Here is a 27345-nt window from a genome sequence, read left to right on the forward strand (position 1 = left end):
ATCACAGTCCTGGGAGGAAAAAGGGATCATAACTCTGATTTTACAGATTAGAAACTAAAGTCTTTGTCCAGTGACTCTCACAAGGTTGGATCTCGGATAAATAGTACCTGGGTCTTATTCTTCCTCCCCTGCCCCTTAGGGACCCTCCCAATTCTTGTTCCCATTCGCATGGATGTCGGGTGGGCAAATCGAACCCCACAGTGGAAAGAATACTCTTTGGAGGTCAGGTAGATCTGAGTTTGAATTTTGCCTCAGCCCCTCTCTTGCTGGTAACCTTAGGTGAGAGGTCTGACACACAGGGTGCTTAATCAACGTCACATTCCCGCTATGAGCCTCAGCTTTTTTTTTTAGGCTCCATCCAGGTTATGGCAGGGGGTGGGGTGGGATGGGGAGTTTTGCAAATCACAGCCATTGGCCAGCTGGCCTTTACAGCTGCACTGAATGGTGGAGAGTGAGGCATCAGAGGAAGAGCACTTACGGACGACAGAGAGGCTTCCTAGAGCTCCATATAAGTGGTGGGGGGAATCTCACTGTCACCTAAGTCTGCCCTAAAGTCTTAGTGTCTCTCCCCTGGCTTGAGGCCTCAGTCTGGTCCTTGACTGTACCTGCCTCATCTCTCCCAAGCTCCTTTCCCAGCTTCCCTCCTGCTGACCTTGGCGAGCTCCAGGTTTGCCCTCAGCCTTTTTGCAGGGGACCCAGAATCACCAAGAGGCAGTCCTTCCCACTGCCGGGGGGGGGAACTCAGGAGCCTCTGGCTTCCGCCTGTCCCAGCGCCCTGCGTCAGGACCAGCAGCTGCTGAGAACGGCAGTAACCCTCCCCCGGTGACTTTGCCCACTGCCCACTGTGCCTGTACTAGGGCGGCCTTCTAGAATGAAGTAAGTCAGCAATTTATTGTCCCAATGCTAGGTGACACCTTGGTCAAATTCCTTCACCCTCGACTCTGTAAATGGGCTCTGGTGGTGCCTACCCTGTCAGAAGTTGTGAGAATGAAATGAGTCAGTGAGAGGAAGTGCTTGGCATGGCCTTGACCATAGTGGGCACTCAGGACATGTGCTCAGGGATTTATTCGAGGGTCCCTGGATGCTCCCTGAGGATTCCTCAAGGCCAGCCTGGTGCTGGAGTGAGGGGAAGAGGGGGACACAGGTGCCAAAGACACAGTTCTTGTCCTCTCTAAACGCTGGTGATTTCCAAATGCATCTCTTCAACCCGGACACTTTCCCTGACTCCAGACACGAGTCTCCACTTGCCCCTCCTAATTGCTACCGGGGTGGCTGATGGGAGCCCCAGACTCAGCCCAGCCATGAGCCGACTCCTGATCTACCCCCAAACCACCCCGTCTCAGTTAACTGCTCCTCCATTCTCCAGGTACTCCCCCAAACCTGGGAGTTGTCTTCTACCCTTTGTTCTCACTTACCCTGGTATCTGACTGCTCACCACATCCTGTCAGCTCCACCTTCGAAATGCATCCAGAATCAGCCTGCATCACCCCAGCTCCAGTGCCCCCGCCATGGTCCATGCCACCAGCATCGCCCATCTGAGGACCTCGTCCCCTATGGTCTGTTCTCCACACATAGCCAGAGAGGTCCCCTTAGGACCTAAGTCAGATCCTGTCCCTCCCCTCCTCAGAGACCCCTCATGGCTCCCACCTCACTCAGAGTCAAAGTCAAGGTCCTCCTCATGGCCGACAAGGCCCTGTGTGACCCCCCGACCCCAGCAAACCCTATACCTCTCTGATGACCTCGTCTCTTCCACTTTCCCCTGTGCTTATTTCCTTCGAGCCTGATGGCCTCCTTGCTGTTCCTCTAATAAACTATGGATCACTCTACCTCAGGGCCCTTGCACGTGCTGTTCATTCTGCCTGGAACCCTCATCTACCATGTATTCCCATGACTCACCCCCTTCAGGTGGCAGCTCAGATGTCACCCCTCAGAGCAGCCTTCTCTGAGCCCCACCCTCACCAGCTTAAACATTCTCCACCTCCTAAACTGTCTCTCTCTATACTCTGATCCTGCTTTATTATTCCTTTATGGGTAGAGGAGGTGGCACAGGGGAAAGAAGAGAAAGAAACTCCCAACAAGGGGACGGCATGTGCAAAGGCCTGGAAGTATGAACAGTGTGAAGGGTGCAGGGTGGTGGATGAGGGGGAGATTGGTGAAGATAGTAGGGCAGAGAGACCCCGGCAGCTGAGCTCCAGGATAAAGCATCAGCCGGGCAGGAGGAAAAAGAGCTCTAGGCCAGCAGTCAGTAGGCCGGGGTCACCCTGACTCTGTTGCTCCCTTGGCTGTGTGACCTCAAGAAGCCATGCCTCTCTCTGGACCCAAGAACCCACAACTGCTATTGGAGACCACCTAAGTGGATTCATTATTTGACAAGTGGGGAAACAGGCTGCAGTGCTTCTATGACCTGGTTAAATCCTCAGGGACAGGGATAAGCCGGGAACTGCTAGCAGTCACTCATAACTTAGCTCAAATGAGCTCCCTGGATTCTTGGCTACCCAGTGCCCCTTAGACCCAGTGGGCCTGGGAGGCAGGCTGAGCCTCCCTGCAGGGCTCTGGTTGCTCAATCACAACTTCCATGGCTATGACCAAGGCAGGTGACACATGCTGTCTGGGAGTCACCCTTGGACCCTGCAGCCTGTGGCACAGACTCCCACCTCCTCACACAGCCCGACTTGTGCTCTGCTCCCTGTGCTGCCATTTCCTGACTATGTGACTCTGGGCAAGTCACTTCCCCTCTCTGAGCCTCAATTTCCTCTTCTGTAAGAGGAGATAAGAGCGGTACCCGCCCTCCTGGCTGTTGGGAGGCTTTACTCTGCCCCTGCCACACTGGCCCGCTTGCTGTTCCTCAGACATGCCAGGCATGCTCGTACCTCGGGGCCTTTGCCCTTGTTGTTCCCCCTGCCTGGAACACCATTCCCGAGGATGGCTTGCTCTCACGCCTGCAGGTCTCTGCTTAAATGTCACAGCTCAGCCTTCGCTGACTCCTGACACCCCCTTCCTCACTTCATTTGTCTCCGTAGCTCTCACCACACCTCCCAGCGCATCCTGGGTTTTGCTTGTCTGTCTACCCCATTCAGGATGGCAGCTCCACTTTTGTCTCTCTTGATCATCGTTATGTTCCCAGCCCTCAACATGGCACCTGGCACAAGAAAATGCACAATAAGGACTTGTAGAATGGATGGATGAATGAATGAATGTAAAGTGCTCAGCAACGTGCCCTCCCCATAGTAAGCGCTTGATACCCGACGTCCTAATGTGGTGAATGGTGTTATTTTTGGCAGATGCTTTCCAGTGCCCCTTCCCTCCCGGCCCCCTCAAATCCTGTCCTCACTCTCCCGGCGCTCCTGCTTTCTCTGCCCGGCCCAGATCCCTGGCCCAGCTCGCTGCTGCCTGTGCAGTCTTGTCCCTGGGTCAGGGTGACCTCTGGGGAATCGCAGGCCTGTGGGGCGGCCTCCCTCAGGCTCTGCCTCTGGCTCCTCTTATATCCCCGGGGGCAGAGGCTTCTGGGAAATGGGCAGAGCAAGGCTTTGAAGCTCCCCTGGGTCAGACCCACCGAGCTCCTGGGCCTTCCTTCTTCATTGCCTGATGTGACCCCATTATTGCATAAATGGGGACAGTGAGGCTAGAGAGGGACTGCCGTGTTCGGTGGCGAGCCTTCGGGGCTCCTGAAACGTCCAGGGCAGCTTCCAGGACCCTGGCTCCTTTGTCCCCTGGAACAGGGCTGGGGTTCAGGAGCCTGTTTTCCGGACGGCAAGACTGAACCCCATACAGGCTTTGGGCCCAGGCTTGGATCTCATCCTCCCACTTCCTGGCTGGGTGACTGGAGGCTTGTCACTTGGTCCCTCTGAGCCTCAGTTTCCTTGTCTGTAGAATGGCACGTCAATGATACCCAGCTCACGGGGGTGTCTGGGAGGACAAGACCAGCCATCCCACTCACATCAAGGGTTTCTGGCTCCTCCCCTGGGTCTCCCAAGCTCCCGAGCCCCTGGGCCCTCGCCCAGTTCAGGGGCCTGGCATTGTTACCTCCTCGTAGGGGTAATTGACAGGCCCAGGAGATTGTTGCTGCTGCTGCTTTATTTTTTTTTTTCCCTTCCCCAACTTCTCCCCTCATCATTCCGGTCTCCCTCCTCCAGAACCAGCTTGTTTTTGTTTTCTGTTTTTACGGCTCCATAAATGAGTCACAGGCCTGATTTGATTTAATTTCGTTGTAATTGTTATCTTTTCAAGCTTGTTTTTTTCCACTCGGTTACTCACGAGACCACAAAATCTAAACAGGACGGGGGCCTTCCCCGGCCCGGCCTCCTGGTTCTCCAGGGCTCAGGGCCAGGGTCAGCAGCTCCCGGAGAACTGAGGTGGGGTCCGTGGGGCTTCTGGGGGGAGGTGTTTAGTGTCCTGTTCAGGACTGGATGTCCCGAGTCCTCAGGCTGTAGCCTTGTTCTGAGTGCTGTGTGACCTTGGGAGAGTTGTTTAAGCTCTCTGGGCGCAATTCCCCAGCATCCTCCTTGGCAAGCTTTAGAACAGGGAGTCAAAAACTTAGACACTTTGAGGCCAAGAGGCGACATGATGAGTGAGGTGGGCTGGGTGGTGACGGCAGTGAACTGCGGAGAACAGGCCCTTCTCAGGGGACAGCTGCTTCTCAGCCAGCACACGGCCCACGTCTTTCAATTTATCAAGAGAAGCCAGAAATCCAAGGTCATGTGTGAAAAGTCCTGATTTTTAAATGTTGGCCAACGAATCAATTAAAAACAACACACAGAACCCAACTTGGTGTACACCTCTGGTTTGGAAGGTTCTAGAAGCTGTGGCTGGAGTTCTTTCTCCTTCCACACCTTTGCCTGAGCAGTTCCCTCTTCCCGGAGCACTCTCCCCTCTTCCTTACCTCATCATTCTCTGCTGTCCCACAGCCCCTTGGGCGCCCCTGGTTACCGCAGTGCTGGGGACCAGCCTCTTAGTCATTTCTCTCACAGACGGTGAGCTGAAGAGGTCACCAGCCTCATCCACTTTTGTATTCCCCGAATCTGGCACCTAGGGGGTACCCAGCCTACTTTTGTTTTTATGTTATTTTCTCCATGGTGCGTTTGTCTTGTTTATTTGAGACCACCTTTGTAATGGGAAAATTAGCCTCTTAATTGTTAAAAATCATAAAAATATGTTTACTGGTTTGTTATTTGTTTCTAAAATGGGGCACAATCATTCTTTAGTTATTCAGAAACCGGAGGTGTTGGGCCGGCCCCTCCTGGGGTGTGGAATGGGCTGCAGGAGCCAGTGAGGGGTTGAGGAGTGGGGGCTTTGTGGGAGGGAAGGAAGGCAGGACTCCAGCCAGGGGTAAGGAGGGGCTGAGGGCTGCTCCTCAGAAGCTTGGTTATAGGGCTTCCCTGGGCTTCCCTGGTGGCGCAGTGGTTAAGAATCCGCCTTCCAGTGCAGGGGACACGGGTTCAAGCCCTGGTCCGGGAAGATCCCACATGCCGCGGAGCAACTAAGCCTGTGTGCCACAACTACTGAGCCTGCGCTCTAGAGCCCGCGAGCCACAACTACTGAAGCCCACACGCCTAGAGCCCGTGCTCCGCAACAAGAGAACCCACTGCAATGAGAATCCTGTGCACCGCAAGGAAGGGTAGCCCCCGCTCGTTGCAACTAGAGTAAGCTCGCGCACAGCAACAAAGACCCAACGCAGCCAAAAATAAATAAATAAATAGATAGATAGATAGATTAAAGAAAGAAGCTTGGTTATAGCCATGTGACCAGTGCCCACCATTCGGGTGCATCTGGGCCTGTTTTATGAATCAAGTTGGAAGTGATTGGGGGGTACTCAGGAGTCCATTCTGGGGTGTGCAGGGCCACAGCATCCTCTACTTTTCCAGAGGCTTCAGTGGGCGGGCCAGTTATGAGGGCAGTGACCAGGGCCCGGTGGTGGCCATAGTGCAGCCTGAATAACTCTTTCCATGATTATGTCACGTTGGTCGCATGCAACGAAAAGGTCATTACACTGTGCTGTCACGCAATTTTGTTTAAATATATTTGAATATGTCAACACTCCCTTAACTTTGATCATCCTAAGAGTTTGCATACTTATATTATTGTATTAGGTCAAAGAGAAAATCAATTTATTTTCACTTTTCTTTTTTCACTTTGCAAGATAGGTCCTAGGCAAATTTCTCTAAACTCGATCTTTTTTCTGAGGTTTTGGCCATGGTTCTCAGTGAATTCACTTTATGTGGCTTTTTCCTAGAACAGAGTGTCTACCTTTATCTTCTGAGCTCCTGCCCGAGGTCTCCAGGAGTGCCCTTCTCCCCACTCCCAGGCGCAGCTCTTGTTCTGTGAGGGGCACCAGGGTCTCCAGTGCTGGGCAGCCCAGGGACCCCTCCTAAGCTGGGGTCCATCCCTCATCACCACCACGTGTGGCCCCATCCTCCTAGCCTGGCCCAGCCCCTGCCTCCCCTTCTCTCTTGCCCTTTGGTCTTTCTCTCTCTAAACCAGGACCTAGGTGACCCTGCGGTAGTGCTCCGGCCTGGAATGGAAGCTCAGTGGATGCTTAAGATCACGGGGTCCCAGACTATAGAATTGTTCCCGCCAGAACAAAGGCATCACTGGCTCTCAGCCGACTAAGCCCCTACAATTCTAGAACTCTAATGTATGGAGACCTGGTAGACCAAGTCACATGCTCACTCAGTAAATATTTATTGAGCATCTATTACGTGCCAAGCACTGGGGGGACAGCAGTGAACAAAATGGACAAACAAGATGGACAAACTCTCTGCCTTCATGGCACTTATGTTTGAGCTGGGGAGACAGTCAAGAAACAAATGAAATGGAGTATGTCAGATAGTGAAATAAACGGCAAGGGGGGGGCAAGGAGTAGGGGGGCTGCAGTGTCATACGGGCCGTCATGGAAGGGACAGGTGGCTGGAGGGAAGTGAGGTGCTGGCCCTACAGATGTCTGGGGCAGAGTGTTCCAGTTGCTGGGAACAGCAGATGCAAATGCCCTGAGGTAGGAAAAATCTTGCATTGTTGGGGAAAGATAAGGAGAGCAGTCTGGCTGAGTGACCCCGTGGGAGGGTTGCGGGGAGACAAGATCCAAGGGGCCAACAGGGTCTAGATCACCCAGGGCCCTGTGGGCGGCAGGAGGAGGAGTTTGAATATGACTGTAAGTGAGGTGGGAGCCTCTGGAGGGTTCTGAGCACAGGAGGGACAGGGTCTGACTCAGGTTTGAACACAGGGTTTCTGACTATGGGCCCTGTTGACATTTGGGCCGGATGATTCTCTGTTGTGGGAGCTTCCTGTGCATTGTAGGGGTTTGAGCAGCACCTCTGGCCCCTTTCCACTGGATGCCAGTAGCACCCCTCTCTCCCACCCAGTCCTGACAGCAAAAGTATCTCCAGGGACTTTCCTGGTGGTCCAGTGGTTAAGAATCCACCTTCCAATGCAGGGGATCCAGAGAGCTAAGATCCCACATGCTGCGGGGCAACTAAGCCTGTGCACCGCAACTACAGAGCCCATGCGACTGCTAGAGAGAAGCCTGCACGCTGCAAGTAAAACCCGACATAGCCAAAAATAAATAAATAAAATAAATTAATAAATATTAAAAAAATACATATCTCCAGACATTGTCAAATGAACCCTGGGGCACAACAATTCAGTCACCCCTGAATTAGGAACTACTGGTCTAACAGGATCCTTCTGGCTGGGAATGGGGAGAGCGGACTGTAGGGACTCCAGGAGGGGAGAGGGAGTGGGGCTGGGAGACGTGGTTGGATTCTGGATCTATTTTGAAGGTGAAATCAGCAGAATTTATTGGCCCAAGCAGTGGTGGGTAAAGGTTCTGTCTTTTATTGAGTGGGGTTTGGTTTGCGGGGCTACATCAGGAGGTTTCTTTTTCTGGATGCCAATTCAGTAGGTCTGGGATGGGGCCCACTGACCTTAGGTGATGCTGAGTGTTTCAAACTGTGCTTCAAAAATTTAAGTGTCCAGAGGATGTACCTTGATGGCAGGCATGGGGGTGTCTTTTCTAGGGGTGAGAGCAGGGACAAGTGAGTAAGGGGTCCCTCACTTCAACCAGATCAGGAGATTCCACCTAAGATGTTTCAAGAAAGGGCTCTGAGACGGAAGGAAGCCTCAGGACTTCCGCTCCAGTGTAAGGGTTGCATACTCAGGTGCCTGGAAAACAGCAGGGCCAGGAGAACAGCACACACGGTGAAGTGGCTGGTGAGAGGGGCAGAGACCCATCTAAAGCATGGGCGTTCCTCAGCTTCAGCCCAATGTTACCACGCGGAAGGCCAGGGCTTCCAGGTTTTCATGAGAAACTGTAAATCTGGATTGATTTTTAAATGTTGGGGCCAATCTATAAATATACAGGCCAGATCTGGCCTGAGGGCCATGAGTTTGACACCTCTGGTCCACTGTAGCCCTCTCAGTTTGCAGATGGGGAGTCAGAAGTATAGCGGCTCCAGAGAAGGGTGGATTCTCCTGGGTTAGGGCGGGACAGGGCGCGGGGGAGGGGGAGGAGCTTGGACTCAGCTCTGAAGAAGGGTCAGATTCCGACAAAAAAAAAGAGGAGAGGGCATTCCAGGAGGTGGGGGAGTATGAACAAGGGTGTGGAGGTGGGGACGTGAAGATGGTTTTTGAGGTCGAGGGAGATAAGAGATGGAACCAGGGAAGAAGAGGAGGAGACGTGATGGGGGGTGGGGTGGTGCTGGGAGATAAACGAACAGGCAAGACTGAAAGCTGGAAAAATCACAAAAGGATTTGAATAATATTAATAATTTCACTTCCGAAATTGTTTGGCAACGAGCAGCTCATTTATTTTACCACCGGTTTTGGGTTCTTGGCAATCCCCGTGTATATCAGGGAGTTTTTGCCCAACAAGGAACATTCTCGTTTGCAGATTATGTTCAAATGCCATGAAAAGTTTTGTAAATACTAAATTAGAAATTTAATAACTAATGGTGAAGTCTGAGTGGATTAGTGAAAGGAGTTATTAATTTCTATTTAGCAGGTTTCTTTAAGTGTTTTAGAGGCAAGACAATTTTTTTTTTTCCAAATCTCCCTTGCAAATTTTCCACCTCACAGCAGCCAAAATTTGAGGTGACATGTGCAAAAATAGCTGATGTGTAATGATAGAAAGGGGTAAGTGAGGTTTAGAGAGAGCCTGGGAGAGTTCGCTTTCAAGGGGAGGATCAGGGCAGGCTCCCTGGAGGAGGTGGTTTTGAATCCGAGAGGCAGAGGATGGGTGAAATATAAACCAGGCAGATGGGTTAGGGTAATGAGGGCCTGCCAGGTGGAGGGCTCTGTACTTGCAGAAGTGTGAAGGTGGGAATAATGAGGTGACAGTTTGGACTAAGGGGTTTGGGGCTTGGCTAGTAGTGGTGGAGAGCACTGTGAGAACCAAAATCAAAGGTCAGGGGCACAGCTAGGCCTGAGAAAACAGCGTGTGAAGAAGAATGGGGAGCTGACCTCTGTGCACATTGCTTGTGGGTGCAGAAGGGCAGCTTGTGGGTGTCTTGTCCTTCTGTCCACAGCCTAACACCCTTTCCCCTCATCCCAGCAGAGTCATCTTAGGTGAAATATAAGAACAAGTCACCCGTGTTGAGTGCCTGTGGAATGCCCAGCCCTGCATGGAGGGCTTCTGGGGTGTCAGCTCATTCATTGCTCCTGTCAGTTGTATGAGGGAGGTGTTATTATGATCCTCATTTTACAGAGGACATGGAGGCCAAGAGAGGTTAAGCAACATGCCTAAGGTCACGCAACCAGGAAGCAGCAGAGTAGGATCGGAAACCAGACCTGTCCAAGCCCGAAGTCCATGCCCTGCCACTGCTCTGTAATAACACATGCTCCCACCAGGTCTGCTTCCCTGTGATCCAAGTACCATAATCATCCCATTTATCAGAGGGGTAAACTGAGGCTCTGAAAAATGGAGTCACTTGCACGAGGTCATACAGCTACAAGGGGCAAAGCCAAGGTTTGAATCCTTGGGTCCAGTTGACTCTGGAGCCCACTTTCCTTCCACCAAATGACACAGCTGCTTGTCTTTCCAGGACTCTATTTCCTCATCTGATGAAGTGGGGTGAGGACGATGTCCACTTCATGGGGTCCACATGAGGATCAGAGGTGGTGCATATCCATCACCCAGTTCAGTGCCTGGCAGTTAGTAGGTGCTTTAAAAATGATGGCTGTGATTATTTGTTGTAAAGGTGGCTGCATATTAAATGAGTGAATTAATGTAAGGCACTTAGAGCAGTGCCCAAGTAGCACTTATGTGTCTAAGGGCACATAGTATGTGCTCAAGAAATGCTAGAAGGTGTTATTATTTTTAGAGGACCTACCACGGGGGACAGCCTTCCAAACCTGCTTCCTTCCCAAGTTGCCTTCTAGTTTCTCTCTTCATCCAACAGACTGGCTTTAGAGTCTGGGAAAGGATTTGTGGGTGAAGAGGATGCAGAGCCTTCTGCTCATTAGTCAGAGAGATGCTGAGAGCACTAGACAGTGAGCCCAGAATTCTGGGTTTGAACCCTGGACTCGCTGTGTGACCTCTGGCAAGTGCCTTGCCCTCTCTGAGCCTCAGGTTTGCCTTTCATCAGCAGAGCCTGGGCGAAGTTGCCCTGGGAGGTGCCAACCCTGCATAGGGATGGTGGTGTCTCCTGTGCCCCCTTTGGCCACCAGTCCCCATCTCCTGCCTCCCGAGCTGCAGGACCGTCCGGCTCGGCGGTGACGACCAACCAGCCAATCTGTTTACTGAACTGGCTGACCCCTTCCGGGAACTCGGCCCAAGCTTCCCAGAACTCGGATATTAATGACCCGGAGCCACATGACAGAGCATGACACAGCACTTTTGGGCGCAAGGCAGGGCCCAGAGGGGTGCGTGGGGGGCCGCAGCCCAGCCCTCCAGCCTGGCTGGCCAGTGAATCACTCCAGCCTCCTGTAGCCTCCTGATCCCAGCCACTCTGCTGCCCCGCCCCCGCCATCCCCAGGCTCTCCTCCCCCCTGCCAGGGCCACCTTAGGACCCCTAGACCTTTGCCCCAGTGAGTGACCTAGAAGAGGTCTTGGGTGATCAGGACTGCCCTCTGGGGTTATAGATGGGGAAAGTGAGGCCCAGAGGCCTGGAGTAAATAACAGTGAGCACTTATTGGGCACTTACTGTGTGCGAGGCACTGGGCAACTAGCTCATCCTAGTCTCACACACAACCCTATGGAGTAGCATATGCCAGATGGGGAAACTGAGGCTCAGAGGGAGGACCAAGGGCATGCAGCAGTGCAGGGCAGCAAGGAATCCAAGCAGCTCTATTGGACCTCATGCGATTTCCTTTCATTCCCTCAACAGCCTGACCAAGGAGGGGTGGTGGGATCTGTTCCACAGCAGGGGAAACCGAGGCATAGAGAGGCTGAGTACCCTGCCTAAGGTCTCAGTGCTCTGCCTCTAGGACCTGTGCTCTGAACCAGATGTGCCGGGCACATTGCTAGCGCTCATGTAACACGTATGCCCTGACCACCCTGGGTGGGAGCACACGCAGGCTTTGGCACCGCGCAGAGCTGCATTGGAATCCCGACTGTGCCTTTTTCTGGCGGCTTGGCCTGGGGCACGTGGCCGCACCCCGATGTACCTCAGTTTCCTCACTGGTAGAAGGCGATTGCGATGGTCCTGGCCCTGCAGAGCAGCCGTGAGGGCTGTGGTGTGGTGCTCAAACAGCACCTGGCTGCACAGAAAGCGCTGCGTGGACTTTCAAGTCTGTATCTTCTCCAAAGCCAGGTTGGGGTCAGCCTCTGGACCTCACATCCTCCTCCTTCACCCTTTGCTGCCCAAGGGCAAAGTGAGAGCGGTAGTTTTTATGAGGCTGGGAACCAGACAGGCTCTGGGGCTCCGAGGGGTGCCTGCCCGCCGCAGGAGTGGGACCTCCTGGTTCCCAGCCCCTGAACTTTGGGCTGGGGGCTGGGGGTTAGGCAGGGGCGGGGCAGCACTTTGATCATCTTCTTTTCATTCCACAACTGTTGCTTGAGCACCTACTGTCTACCAGACTCCAGGAGACCCAGCAGTGAACACGATCTCTGTATGCATTCTGGTGGAGGAGACAGATCAGTGAGCGAACACAGGAATAGATGATTTCAGCTGGGGAGAAGCTCCATGGCAGAAATAAACAGAGGTGTTTGGGAGCTGCGTGGGTCAGAGAGGGCCTCTCTGAAGAGGTGACCTGGAGAGACATCTGAAGGAGGAGAAGGAGCAGACCCTGGGGGAAGAGATTTCCAACAGGGGTAACAGCGAGGGCAAAGGCCCTGGGGTGGGTTGGGGCTTGGAATGTTCCAGGAAAGGCAAGGAGGCCAGGTGGCTGGAGGGGAGTGAAGGAAGGGAAAGGAGGTGATGTTAGAGAGCTTGGCGGGGGTCAGATCACGCAGGGAGTTGTGGGTTGAGTGCCACTGGTGGGATTTGTGTGGGGAAGGGACTGACATGACCCAATTTGATGGACAGCAAGCCTTCACTTACCACTTTCACTTCAAATTTTCTACCCATCTGACAGATGAACTAACAAGGGCCTAGGTCGAGTTCACTCAGAAGGTCAGTGGCAAGGTGTTGATGAAACCGAGGTGGTTGGACAGCCAGTTCAGGGCTCCTCCCCCTAAGAAGAGGGAAGTCAGAACATGGGCTGAGGAGTAGGTGGCCCATGGGCCAGCAGAGTGGGAGCACTTGCAAAGCCCTAAGAGCTGTGAGCTTCCTGGCAGAGGAGGTGCCCTCTAAGCTGAGGTTGGGGCAGAGTTTCTGGAATAGTGCTACTGGTAGAGGGAACAGCGTGTAGGGAAGCCCAGAGGTAAGGGAGAGTAGGCTGTGTTTGGGAAATTCATCATTGCTCAGGGGTTAGGAGAGGGGAGAGGTGACGGGGTGATGTTGTCAGGATCCTGATCCTGGAAGGCCTTGGAGCCAAGGGGAGAAGCTGCAATTTCAATCTGAAGGCCTTCTATGTGCCAGGCCCAGGCTGGACCCTAGGGACACCAAGGCAGACACACATTCTCCCTCCTGGGCCCCATGGTCCAGATGTGGGGGCAGCCTAGAGAGGGGTCAGGGCCACAAGGGGGCAGGAGGGCAGAGGGGCATGAGCTCCCATCCCGACTTTTACAAAAGACACGTGAGGTTCAAATCTCAGTTCTGGGGTGTCTTCACTTTGTGGCCTGTGGCAAGTCACTTTACCTCTCTGAGCCTTGGTTTTCTCATCTATAAATAGCACCTGGAAGGATACCGTCGGAACTCAGTGAGATTATTCTTTCAGTCACTCATTCACTGTTTTTTGAGCACCTACTACGTGCCAGGCACTAGACTGGGCACTGGGGGCAACACAGCATTGACAGAACCTCCTGCTCTGATGGAAGAGGTGCTGTGGAGTAGCAAGCAGTTAAGAACATGCACTCTGAGCCAGACGGCCCACCACTTAGCAGCCGCACGGCTTTGGGCGAGCTGCCTTACCTCTCTGAGCCTTATCTGTAAACGGAATAATTATAGCACCCACTCATAGGGCTGTTTTAAGAACATATGCGTTAATACCTGTGTTTAGCACAGGTACATAGTAGGCGCTCCATAAATGTTCTCCATGTTTTGTACTCAAGTGGGGGAGATAGACAATAAGCAGTCAGATGATGGGTGAGTGGATGAGATGGTGTCTACAGTGGGAAGTGACAATACCAGCTCTTAGCACCAAGTGGGCATACAGTAGGTACTCGGTAAGTGTTTTTCCTCCTTTGTCTCCTTCTGAGCTGAGCATGGGCTATGTTAGGAACCTGAGGTTTGGGAGTCTGTGTGGGAGATGGGAGGCTGTCTTTACTGATCCAGGAATCCAGGGCTGAGCTTTGGGGCCGGGAGGAACAGAGGCACTCCCCACCACCCCTCACCCCGCCATGTTCCCCAAACCCCATCCCCAGCATTGTTCACAGCCTGGGTGGCTGGGTCGAGCCAGGGCCTGCCTGGTGGGTCCCTAGTAATGACACTCATTATGCAGGTGTCTGGCAGCTCAGGGGGAGGCGAGGGCCCCAGGGGCTGTGTTCCCATGGCACCCAGCCAGCCCACCCCAGGCCCTTCCTCATCCTTTATGAATCTGGTGGCCAGGGCAGGCAGGCAGGTCTGGGGAGAAGAGCTGGCACGGGGCCAGCTGGAGCCTGGAGAAAGGAAGGAAAGTTGAGAAGTTTGGGTGCCAAGGGCTGGTATGGAGGCAGGGGGTGCTGGGGTGCTTGTGGTGGTGGTGGTGTTGGTAGTGGTGGTGGTGGTGTGTGTGTGTGTATGCACGCACACATGTGCAGGTGTGTACAGGGACACAGCGAATCTGGCATAGGCATCCTTCCAGCCCATCCATGTGAAGGTGAGAAGGGTCTATGTAGATGAAGCATTGACAGCCCCCAGAGTGGGCTCAAAATCTCCAACATCTATTTCACTTGTTCATTTAACCTACACTGATAGGTGGGTGCCAGGCTGTGCCCGGCCTGGGCCTGGTGACATCAGACCTAGCACTGCGCCAGTCGTAGGCTCTGCCATCTAAGGCTTCAAATCCAGAGAGGCAGACGCCACACCGGGGGGATAAGACATCCCAATGAAGCCTTTGGTGGAGGAAAATAAGGCAGGATGATGAGGGTGAGCAACAGGATGGGGCCAGGGAAGGACTGTCAGAGAAGGTGACCTTGGAGCTGAGGCCTGAGGATGAGCCGCCATGGCAAGATCTGGAGGAAGAGAGTTCTGGGCAGGAGGAACAGCCAGTGCAAAGGCCCTGAGGCAGCACCAGCTTGGCATGTTTGTGGAGCATCAGGAGGGCCCTGGGTACAGAACTGATTGAGGAGAGGGGGTAGGAGGAGAGGTCAGGTGTGGGCAGGGCCAGTGTCAGGAGTGTGGATGTTATTCTGAATACAGTGAGAAGCTTGGCGTACAGTAAGCACACAGAAGGGGGCACCCTCAGGGTGAATGGGTTTGAAGAGAGTGGGGGCCAAGCCCACTGGCTGTGGGAACCATCAGCTTTCAGAGCTACAGACAGGAACAGGGGCTGCTCAATTTGTGTCTGAACCTATTCTGGGTTCAAACCCCCTGGATCCCGGAATATGTTATTAAGCTGGCTGCACCCTGGGGCACCTGCCTTTATCCCCAGACGGGCCTGCTTGGCCTGCCTGCCTCGAGGTTGACCCTGGCTCCCCAGATGGGAGTGGATGGGCGGGACTGGTGAACCCCCTGTGCCTGCCCCAGTCCCCTCCAGGCACCTGTGCAGGGCCAAATCTATTTCTAAGTGCTGGAAGGAGACTGTGGAGCAATGAGCATCTCCATTTACAGAAACTGAAGCCCAGAGAAGGAAAGGGTACGTCCTAGGACCTTGTGGCAGGGAGCTGGTGACAGCACCCAGGAAGTCTCTGTCATAACTCCTATCTCTTCCCACTTCCTCTCCTGTCTACTGGGCTCCTCTCAGTGTGACTCTGGCCAGAGGAGCTGGTGTCTGGGAAGCACCAGAGGGAAAAGCCAGGGCCAATTTTGGAGGCCTCTCTTAGTTGAGCCCTAAGAACTAAGAACTGCACAACAGTTTAGGTAGTGAGCTCCCCATCACTGGAGGCATACAAGAAGACCCAGATAACAGTTCTTCATCTGCTTATAGGAGTTTGGATGGATGAGAGACCACTTCCCTTTGAGCACTGTGATTCCACAGGAACTTGGCTGAATCTTTCTCTGTTTAAGCCTCAGTTTTCTAACTGTAATTTTTTTTTTTTTAATAATCAGAGTGACTTTGATAAGAGGATAGGCTTGATGATGAAGCTCCCTTGCTTCCATCCCTTCCTTGGCTCCCCAGTCCTCAGGAGACAGCTCCAACCCTCACCATGGCCTAGACATCCTGCGGCCCTGGCCCCTGAGGCCTCTCCCTCCCTCTCTCGATGAAGCCACTTGGACTTCGTCACTATCATTCAGGTCACTGTCCCTTCCTGCCTCAGGGCTTTTGTAGAAGCTGTGACCAATGGATGCCAGGCCAAGTGCTTTCTGTAATTTACATCTCCCACCAGCCCTATGAGATAAATACTATTGTGGGATCGATTTTACAGATGAGAAAACTGAGTCTGATGAGTCGAATCTCTTGCCAAAAGCCACATAGCCTGTAAGCAGGGGAGTCAGGATTTGAACTCAGGCCATCTGGAACTTAATACCACTCTCTTTTCTTCTTTCTTTTTTTTTTTTTTTTTTTTTTTCTTTTCTTCTTTCTTGATGGGACTCACTTTCATCTTCAAAACTTTGCCCCACAGTCCCCTTCTTCAGGAAGCCTTCCCTGACTACCCTCCCAGCCCTTCTCCCATGCTCCTCCTGAGTGTCCCCATTGCTGCATTGGTCACACTGCCTCACAAACTACCTTTTTAAGCAGCTTTATTGAGGTTTAACAGACGTGCAATAAATGGCACATCTTCCAGGGTCCACTTAGATGAGTTTTGACATATGTTTGCACTCATGAAGCCACCAACACAACCAAGATGGTAAACATATCTACCACCCCCAAAGGTTTCCTTATGTCCTTTTGTCATCCATCCTCCTCGCGACCCCCCAACCCCCCGCCACTCCCATGGCCAGGTAACTGCCAATCAGCTTTCTGTTGCTGTAGATTAGTCTGTGTTCTCTAGCATTTTCTGTAAGTGGAATCATATACTGTATTCTTCTTTGTTAGGCTCCTTTCCCTCAGCATAATGATTTGAGATTCAACCATGTTATCGTGACCATTATTTTTTTAGGTATCTGCCCCCCTCCCCATCAGACTGTGAATTCCAGGAGGCAAGGACTTTGTCTTGTTTATATCCCCAGCACCCAGCACGGGGCTGGCCACACAGGAAGTACCTAATAAATGTTGAACGACTGGAAGAAGGATGAGGACGTGCCCAAGTAGGGGAAGAGCATGCACAGTTGCATGGCAGAGAAGAGTCCAAAGACTGACTGAGAAAACAGACCCTGGAATGATCTGGAGGCCTTGTGGCCCCATCAGATAAGCACATCTGCTCATCCCTGTGACTGTCTCTATGGGACAAAGATCTGAATTGCACAAGGGTTGGGCTTGGGTCGAGGAGGCACTTAGTGGCCCCTTTATCTGATGTGGGTATCAGGCTCTGTGTTCTAGAGCTGCACAGCACACAATTCCCGGCAGGTCGCATGGCCTGGGCTCCAGGCAGTGGGCGGGCAGGTGGGCGTTTGGAAGGGGAAGTAGCTGCTCAGCCCTCCCCAAACCAGTCTGACTCCTTTGCAGAGGTTTCTGGAGGCGCTTAGGGAGCTGAGTAAGGGAGAGCGGGAGGCCAGGGTAAAAGGAGAAGAAGGCAGGAGGAATCATTTAATTAGCAATATTATAGGGAATTTCCAGTTCATGCCCCATCAGGCTGGGCAGGGTCGCCATAGGATTACTCAGGCGGTTTCCAGGTATGTTCCAGCCTCAGCCGTGAAGGATCAGCAAGGCCCAAAGGTCTCATTGCTGGCTGGAAACTCAACTTGCCAGTGTGAGAAAGTGGCGGGGTGGTCAGAGCTACATCCCGAGACAGAGCCTGCAACGAAAGCTGAGCGTAAGCACGTGCTTCCTGCATCAGTTCTACGGAGATGATTTTACTGGCCATTTCTCAGACTGAAAAACTGAGTCTGGGAGTTGTGGAGCTGGCTGAGGTCATAAAGGGGTCACTGGGAATGGGGACAGCATAAGAACCAGGGGTCATTTTGGAGCGACTCTTTCAATAACAACATTCTTTTCACAAATGCTTATTGAACGCCTACTGTGTGCCAGGCACTGTGCTCAGCTTTAGGGATGAAAAAAATAAAGTCCTAGGCATATATTGTGCATTTCATCTTATCTCGTGATGGAAAATTTTGAGGACAGAGACTGTTTTTTGAAACCTTGTTTTCTTGTTTGTGGAAACAAGGAGTTTGGACCAGACTAGCATTTCCCAAATGAGGTTCTAAGGGACACAGGTTCTCTGGGATATTAATAAGAGTAAAGTAGGGAAAAGGGTTCTATGGTGCAATGAATTTGAGAATTACTGTGGTTAACAATGTTAACATTTGTTGCAGGACTTCTCAGAGCCTTTAAAGTCTTAACAAGCTCAGTGAGCATCTAGGTGGGTGTAAGTCACCCTCTGAGATATCTAAGGGAGCTTGTTCACTGATTTCCTGTCTTTATGAATCCTGGTTTAGATGCCACCTCTTCCAAGGAACTTTCTCTGAATCCCCAGATGGACCCAAGTCCCCTCCTGTGAAGGCACCTGCCTGGAGCTCACTTTAACCTCCTAATATTCTCCACCTTGAGTTTTAACTATCTGTTCCTATCACTAGACTGTGAGCTTCTCAAGGGAGGGACCAGTTCTGATTCATCTCTTGGTTTTGGTACAGGGAGCAGAGTGAGTGGATGGAGAATTTAATGGGTGGAAGGATGAGTGATGTTTTGATGGATGGGTGGATGGTCGACGGGATGATTTATGGCTGGGTACGTGGGTGGATGGATGAGGGAGCTGTTTGTGGATGGATGAAATAGATGAAGAGATAGATAAATGAAAGAATAGATGAATCAATGAGTGAAATGATGAAGAACTGACTTAATGGAAGGATGGATAGATGGATGGATGAATAAAGAAATTAGTGGATAAATGCATAGATGGATGATGGATGGATGGTTGAATAAATAAATGGATAATGGATGATAAATTATGAGATGTGTGGTATAGATGATTTCATGGTTGAATACTGTGAATTACTGATGGATGAATGAATAGATAAACATATAATTAAATGAGTAAATAAATAATAAATGAAATGATGGACAAATTAATAGATGGCTAGATGAATAAACACATAAAAGGATAAATGAATAGATGGATTGATAGATAGTGATTTAATGAATGAATGGATGGGCAGATTGATAAATGATTGCATGGATGGATGGATAAATGAGAAAGTAGGTGGATGGATGGGTCAGTGGGTGGATGGATGGATGAATGGATGGATGGGTAGACGGATGAGTGGATGGATGAATGGATGGGTGGGAGTAAAAATGGATGAATGGGTGGATGGGGAGTGGATGGATAGGTAGGTGAATGGATGGATGCACAAGTGAATGCGTGCAATGTCATAAGGTCTGAACTGAGGTCAGGATGGCAGCAAGATCCCTGCATCCCTCCCTGGGGTAACAGTCTGTCAAATTTTTGGAGCTTGAGAATTTAATGAAGGCTATGACCCATATCTCCAGAAAACTCCTCACAGATACAAAACGTAACCAGTTTTAAGACAGTGGTGGCCGTTAAGCCTAGCAGCCATCTACAACCCTAGGTGAAGAGTTCCAGCACAGCACAGTTAGTTTCTTTCTATTTCTCAAGGCCTGTCCATGGAGAGGAACCCAGGCCCAGAGGAATGAAGGTGGCTGAGATGGGGTCAGGGATTATTCCAATGGAGGGGTCACTTGTGGATTCATTTGTTCATTGCACAGCATTACTGTGGCTTTTCCGAAGGCTTGGGAGAAGATTCCTGTGAGAAGACAAAACTGCCTCTCATAGTGGCAACTGCTTGTTATTATTTTATTTATTTATTTATGGCTGTGTTGGGTCTTCGTTGCTGCGCGTGGGCTGGGCTCTCTCTAGCTGCGGCGAGCAGGAGCTACTCTTTGTTGCGGTGTGCGTGCTTCTCGTTGTGGTGGCTTCTCTTGTGGAGCATGGGCTTTAGGCGCGCGGGCTTCAGTAGTTGTGGCACACAGGCTCAGTAGTTGTGGCTCCTGGGCTCTAAAGCTCAGGCTCAGTAGTTGTTGCTCATGGGCTTAGTTGCTCCGCGGCACGTGGGATCTTCCTGGACCAGGGATCGAACCTGTCCGTGTCCCCTGCATTGGCAGGTAGATTCTTAACCACTGCACCACCAGGGAAGTCCCATGGCAAGTGTTTAAAGTGTAAAGTCAAACAGATTTCATTTTTAAATCTCATCTCTAATACTTACTGGCTGGGTGACCTTAGGAAAATTACTTCATCTCTCTGGGCCTCCTCTTCATGTCTAAAATAGGGATAGTAATAATCTCTACCCTACTGGGTGCAAATATGTAAACAAGTGTGTAAAGCACATAGCCTAGTGCCCAAGGCATAGTAAGTACTCAATAAATGCTGGCAAACCAGAGGTATCTAAGGCAATGCTGTGTCCCTTAAAGTTCTCACAGTCTGGTAGGAAATACAGATAAGTAAACACAGGCTGATTGGGGCTGTGGTGGGGAATCCTGAGACCTCACCTTTGGTACTCAGCATCCATTTACGTTACTCAGTACCCACTGGTACTCAGCATCCATTTACGCTAATATCTTCTTCTGGCTAGAGGATGCAGAGACTGGAAAGCTACAAGCCACATTTCCCAGTCTCCTCTGCAGATAGGGTTCTGTATGCTCCTTAAGTTCTGCCAATCACATGCTCTCCCATGAGATTCAGAAAGTAGAGGCCATCCGGTTTTTGCCTTCACTCTCTTTCTGCTGATGAACGTGGTCATGACCACATTTTTTTTGTAGCAACGTATCATGCCTGGTTACCAGTTTCAGGGGTCCAGAAGTGGTGGTAGTGGCCTCCTAATCTCTGGATCACTGCTGTGGTGTGTGTTCTGAAAGCCAACAGTCCCTGTGGTGGCCTTCTGGTTCCCCATCATCCTGACTGGCTGAGGTGGCAGCTCCCTCGACGGGCAAGTTCTGCTCTGTTATTCTGGAGCCCATCCTGCCTTTCTAGCAATTTTGTGAGTGCCCTATTCCCTGTATTCCATCCTTTCTGTATAAAATAACTGGAGGGGTTTCTGGTTCCTGTGGCTGTAATCTGACTCACACAGAGCAGGTGGTAGGACCCCAGCGGATACCTAAACCAGGGTTAGGAGGTCAGGGAAGCTTTATGAAGCCCATGACACCTAAATTGAGTCCTGCAGGCTGTTCGTAGAGTAGTCAGACAAGAGATGGGGGTAGGGAGGGAAGAACACTCCAGACAGAAGGAGCAGCCTTGCAAAGGCTCAGAGATGAGAGAAAACATAGCACATTAGAAGAGCGAGTGGAGTTCAGGTTACCTGGAATGTGTAGGAACAGGGGCGAGGTCACTGGACCGAGCAGGGGTTTTAAGGCTGGCCAAGGTGTTTGAACTGCCTTCTGAAGGTAACGGGGAGCTACATCTGAGAGCTGCAGGAAATAGTAAATGTCACCCAGCTGCTCTGGGAAGTTGGATTTGGGAAAGAGGAAGTTCCCATGCAGGGCAAACAGTGAGGAGGAGAATGTAGTCACCCAAGGAAGATGTGAGCGACAGACAGATTTGAAGGACATTGAGGACAAGACTCCCTGGCCTTGGTGACCAGTTGGGTTGAGGGTGTGGAGGGGGAGGTATAATGGACAATGCTCGGGCTTCTGGTTTTGGCCATTGGGCAGATGGTGGGGACTTCTACGAGGAGGAAAACCGGGGCAGAGGAGCAGTTTAGGGGGAAATTGCTGAGTTCACTTTGGGTGCATTGATTTGAAGGATGCCTGGGGGCCCGTGCAGGGGCAGACATCTGGGAAGCATGCAGACATGTGGTCAGAGAAACGAGATGCCAGGGCTGAGACAAACAGATTGGATGTGGACAGGGCCCATGACTTGGGAAAATGAGATTCCCAGAGTGAGTAAAATATTCATTCAACAAACATTATGGGGGAACCTGAGACAAACCCTGTCTGTTCATTTCTGAATACCCAGCACCTGGTCTAGGACCTGGTTGCTTGTTAAATAAACCAGGAGGAAGCACTGGGGCTGAGCCTTGGAGGATGGGCTGGGTTCTAGCAGGAAGAGATGGGGTGAGGCCCCCCGTTATCCAGCATGTGAGGCCTGAGCTTGAGTCCAGCTCCTCTGCATACTCATGGTAGGGCCCTGGGCCAGTCATTTTCCCTCCCTGAGCCTCAATTTCCTCATCTGAAAATTGGTCATAAAAGGATGTGGTGAAGATTCAAAGTGATAGCTGTGGAAGCATGTGGCTTGGAACATGGCGGGTGAGGCAGGCATGTGAACAGGCTGCTGAGGGCATGGCTTTGAGGGGGGCGTGACCTGGGGCACAGGGTCACGTACTTCCTGGGGTTGCAGGGCCATGTTGGACAGGAGAGAGAAATTGGGATCTGCCTGGAAAACACATCCACAGCTGTGTCCCATGTGGGAAAGGAGACCTCAGTCCCCACCCAGGCCTCCTTCCACCCCACAGCCAGCTGGAGCAGGCGGGCGGGTGGGGAGGCTCAACCCCGTGAGATGAAGGAGGGGGACCAGATGACAGGAACCTTTTCCACAGTCCCTCGGAGCTGCTGGCACTGGGTTCTGGCCACCGTCCCGACCCTCAGATCCTGACTCAGGATCAGGCTATGATCTGTTCCTTCTCTGGCTGTTCTCTTTGGCCAAGTAGAGGTTGCAAACTGGAGGCCCAAGGGACTGAATCTGGCCTTTGGGTTGGCCAAATTCGGTCCAAACTGAATTTGTAAATGAATGGAGCCAACATTAAAAAATCTGTAGATATTAGATAAAAACCTGTGTTTCTGGCACCCACTGGAAAATCAGAGGATCTGAAGATCTGATTGCATGGGGTCCCCATTCTCAAGGGCCCACACTCAGCTTTAGACAGGGCATATGCCCCAGTCCCCACCACTCCCTCTTGTCTCTCTGAAACTGGGGCCAAGGAATAATAACTATTTATCATCTTATTCTGGCCCTCTTCACTCATTTAAAATCCCTGCCTGGCCCCTGGTGGCACTGAGTTTTCAACCCTGAAAAACTGTCTCTTTTCCCTCCGTGGCCACCAAGGCCTTGGCCCTGGTTCAAGCCTTGAGCCCCTTAATCTCTGCCTAATGTGAACTCTCCAGGGTCGCTGCTCTCCTCTTCCCGTGCTCCACAAGGCCCGGCATCCCGCCCTGGGGGATGGGTGGTGGGCTGAGACTTGGCTCGGCGGCTGGACCCGTGGGAGGCCAACCCACATCTGCTCTGAGATGTGTCAGCTGGGCCTGGTCACACTCTCCGTGGCTCATCCCTGAGGCATGTGGGACCAGGCGCTGTGCTCGCAGCTGGGCCAGGGTGGCAGGCGGGGCCAGGCCCTCGATGTGGTGGATGTCAGGGCTGCACGCAGCAGGCCTGATATTTCAGCTGCAAACACATTGGCTGAAAAGAGGAAAGGAGGAGGGGAGAGAGACAGATCTGTTTTAGTGGAAAATGCTCAAAACACAGAGGCAGAAAGACCTGAATTCACACCCTTAGATGCTCTGTGACCTTGGCCAAGTCACTTCATCTCTCTGAGCCTCCAGCTTAAGGTGCAGCCAAGGAGAGCAGCCCCCAAAAGTGGTAATGTGGTTGATGTGGGACCTAAATCCCAGAGGGGTGGCCTAGAATGGAGAAGAAAAAAAATCACAGACTTTGGGGCCAGATCAACTGTCCACTTGTGAGCTGAGTGACCCTGGGCAAGTCACTTCTGTATCTGGACCCCAGAGCAAAGGTCATAAGCTCTGTTCCAGCTAAACCCTCAGAAAATTATTCTGAGGGAAAAGAGGATTCATTCATTCAACAAATATTTACTGAGCATTTCCTGTGTGTCAGGCGCTGGGGACACAGCAGGACATGAGACAGTCAGAGGTCTCTGCCCCCGTGGAGTTCACACTTTTGTGGGGTGAGCAGACAATAAACAAGATAAATACGTTGTATATTATATTTGAAAGGACCAGTGCTACAGAGAGAAATAAAGCGGGAAAGGGAGATGGGGTGTGCTGGGGGTTTAAAGAGGTGGGTGACAGCCTCGCTAAGCAGGTAACATATGAGCAACAATCTCTAAGAGGTGACGGAGGGAACCATCAGGAGGAAGAGGTTTCCAGACAATGGGAACAGCCACTCAGTGCAAAGGCCCTGAGGTGGGGTGCAGCAGGGAAGAGGCCAATGTGTCTGGAGCAGAGGGGGGGTGGTGAGGGCAGGGAGTGGGTGGGGACAGGACTTGCAGGACCCTGTGCATCATTGTTTCTCCACATGAGGTGGGAGCCATGGAGGGTTCTGTGCAGAGGAGGGACAAGGTCTGACTTGGGTTTTCACAGGATTCCTCTGGCTGCATGTGGAAAATGGACTGCAGAAGCCAGGACAAAAGCAGGAAAAACAGGGGAGGCGGGTACTGCAATAGTCGGTCCTCTGTTTAGTGGTCATGTTCCTCCCCTGCTCTAAAGTCTTTGTGGCTCCCCACTGCCCCTGGAGAAAGTCCAGACTCCGTAGTATGGCATGCAAGGCTCCCATGACCTGACCTAGCCTCATTGCTCCTACCTCAGCCCCTCACTCTCTCCACCTCAGCCTTACTAGACATTCTTACCCCACTGTTCTATGAGCTGCGCCTCTTTTTCCTGTGCTGTTCCCTCTGCCAGGAATGCCCTTCTTGTCCTCGCTTTGTGTTGCAGCTTCTGTGTGGCTCAGTCCCACTTGAGCTAGGAGTTAGAAAAGCAAGAAGGAGAGAGGAAGTTCTCTTCCCAGGGAGTGGCCGAGGAGGGCCAGACCTTATCTCACTCCTCAAATACACCCCAGGCCTCTGACAGCTAAGGGCAGGTTCAGGAGGTAAAAGTAGGGCTGTGGCCCGCTCATGCCTGCTGTGTGGCTTGAGCAAGTCACATGCCCTCTCTGGGCCTTGTTTTCTCTGCTCTGTAAAATGGGGAGAATAATGAACCTCCTCACAGGTGGTTCAGACAGTGGTGTCTGTGGATTAGGGGGCTGTTACAACTGTGGGAGTGATGGCATCCTGGGAGAAGATGTGAACGCACATCTTTTTCCAGCTGCGCCAGGTCCACACAGGGTGGCCCTGAGCTGATGCCAGGGATATCTTGGGGGACGGATCCCTTGGCAGTCCCAGGCATTTCCAACTTGGTCGTCCTTGAGTTACCTAAGCACCCACTGTGCGTCCAGCCCCAGTTCTGTGCCTGGGTAGGGACAGAAGGCCTGGATTTAAATCCCAACTCTGCGGCTTAGCAGCTATGTTTTCTAGGTGAGTTAACCCCTCAGTTTCCTCATCTGTGAAATGGGGAGAATAATAGTATTTATCTCCTAGAGTGATAAGAGAAGCCAGTGAGATGATGTAAATATTACACTCAGCCCATGGAGTAAGCGCCTTATCAATGCCAGTTGTTGTTTTTGTTGTTATTATTATTATTACTGCTGTTTACCAGCTGTGGGGACTCCCTGTGCCTCAGTTTTCTTCTCCGTGAGATGGGTAGTAGCACTGCTGCCCTCATGGAGTTTCCATAAGGTTTAAGTGAGTCTAATATGTATAAATGGTGTCTAGAGCAGAATCTGTACTCGATGACTTTTTTTAAGATTTCAGGTGTAGAATTCATCTAATACAATACCATAAGTCATCACTGATCTGTGAATAGTTCCTATGAAACCCTTTTATCATCTCTCTAGCCAAACAAATGCCCATTTGGTTTAATTGAATTTAACAAAACAAATGAGATAAGGAAGAAAATTCCTAGCCTCTGGACATTCACCGCACCCCAGTGGGTGACGAGAGATACACATGCTTCTCGTAAAAAGCAGAGGACGAGCAGCATGATTATATTAACATTTCAAGTCATTATGACTGGGCAGCTGGGTGACCTTGGGCGAGTCCCTACTCTTCTCGGACCCTCGGGTCTCTTCTCTACAATGGGTATGAGAACTTCTTTCCTGCCTTGTCTAGCTCATTATGGGATTATGGTTTGGCTCAAACCCATCACAGCTGTCACTTATGAAGTGCCTCCTGTATGCAAAGTAATGTCTGTCATCTCCCTCTCCCTGCCCACGCCCTCCCTCCCAGGAGGGAAGGTTGGGTGCTGCCTGCTTCTCAGGAGAGGACAGTGAAGCTGGAGAGGAGGCTGGAGATGCAGCTGAGGGAGGGAAGGAAGTGGGGGGCTGGGGCAGGCTGGGCTGACGCAGCTGTGATGTCAGAGACAGGCCGCAGGCGGTAGCCAGCCCAGTGTTAACGGTGTGCTTTCTGTTGGCCTGGCCCCGTGCCTCCGGGCGGGGGAGGGCACTGCCCCCCTTAACCCCTTCCCGGCCTCCCTTTCCCAGACAGCCATCCCCTGGGCCTGGCCTTGCCCACAAGATTCCCAGATTTCACAACTGGGGTTGGCGATGAATCATGTACAGTAAGTCCGGGGAGAGAAACTCCTGGCTGCCCGGTGTCCCCAGGACAGGACAGCCGCCAAGCCTGCCTTCCCTCCCAATGGGCCGAGTGGCTGCCGGGGAGCCAGGGATCATCCCTCTGGGCCGCTGACCAGCTGGGGGGCGTCAGGCAGGACACATGACCTCTCTAGGCTGCACTGGGAATCAAGGGGTGGGGTTGTCTCTAGGAGACCTGGAGGCTCCGGAGGGCAGGAGGTCGGGTGTGGTGGTGGCTGGTGACTACCTTGAATGTGTCCCTTCACTTCTCTAAACTACAGTTTTCCTTATCTGGAGAATGGGGATAATCATAGGACTGACCTCATGAGGCCAGTGCAAGGATTAAGTGAGATGATCTGTGCCCGGTACTGAGCACAGTTAGTGCCTGACAAACACTGTTATTGTTGTTGTGATGTCAAAGCTCCTGAGGACACTGTTTAAGACCCTGGAGAAATTATTCAATTCAGTCCTTTGGGAGACATCCCCCCCACCCCCCGACCCCCACGAACATCCACCCACCCCTCTCCTCATGACACAAATTATTCTTATTTTCAAAAACTTCCTTATTACATCAACAAATGTTTGTTGAGCACCATTGTGCTCTACTGAGTCCTGGAAATACAGCAGTGAATAAAACAGAAAAAAAACCCACCTCTGTTCTCATGGAGTCTATATTGTAGTGAGGGAATCAGAAATTTGAGGTCATTTCAGAGACTGATCAGGGCTCTGAAGGGAATAAAGCAGGAGGTGTGATGGAGGAAGCCTGGGAGGGCTCCTCGGAAGAGGTGACAAAGAGAAGAAGCCAGCATGCCAAGGTGTGGAGGGGACAGTGCTTCAGGCAGAGGGGACTGCAGGTGCACAGACTCACTGGTGGGAATCAAGGCCTGTCTGGGGATCACCTAGGCCAATGTGACTGCAGTGGAGGGAGTGAGGGGGAGAGGGGCACAAGGTGAGCTTGGTGGGGTGGGCACAGGCCCGCTGGACCAGCTCTCTGAACCCTGGCTCTTCCTGAAAGTGGTGCTGCCTGGGGCCCGACACATACCTGCAGGGGCAGGCACTTGACAAGGGCCTGGCTTCTTCCTGGGGCTCCTGGGGGCCCCAGGCCCAGGAGCAGCTCACTCACATGAAGAACCTCATCTCCGGGGTCACCATGTAGGGCCAGGCGCCCATACTGAGGCTTCAGCTGGGACTCCGATTGCCTCATGGGAAAGCGGAGGGCCTGGGTCAGGTCGGCT

General features: G+C 52.0%; 1 long non-coding RNA gene across 1 annotated transcript in view; it reads left to right on the forward strand.

Moving 5' to 3' along the window:
- The window catches only part of LOC111186769 (uncharacterized), a 246370-nt gene that overhangs the window by 104285 nt on the left and 114740 nt on the right, over positions 1–27345 (forward strand). The window lies entirely within an intron of this gene.

The sequence above is a fragment of the Delphinapterus leucas genome, chromosome 15, assembly GCF_059928025.1.
Source record: "Delphinapterus leucas isolate spDelLeu-1000000601 "Yukka" chromosome 15, BTC_Dleu_Yukka2, whole genome shotgun sequence".
Taxonomy (NCBI): Eukaryota; Metazoa; Chordata; class Mammalia; order Artiodactyla; family Monodontidae; genus Delphinapterus; species Delphinapterus leucas.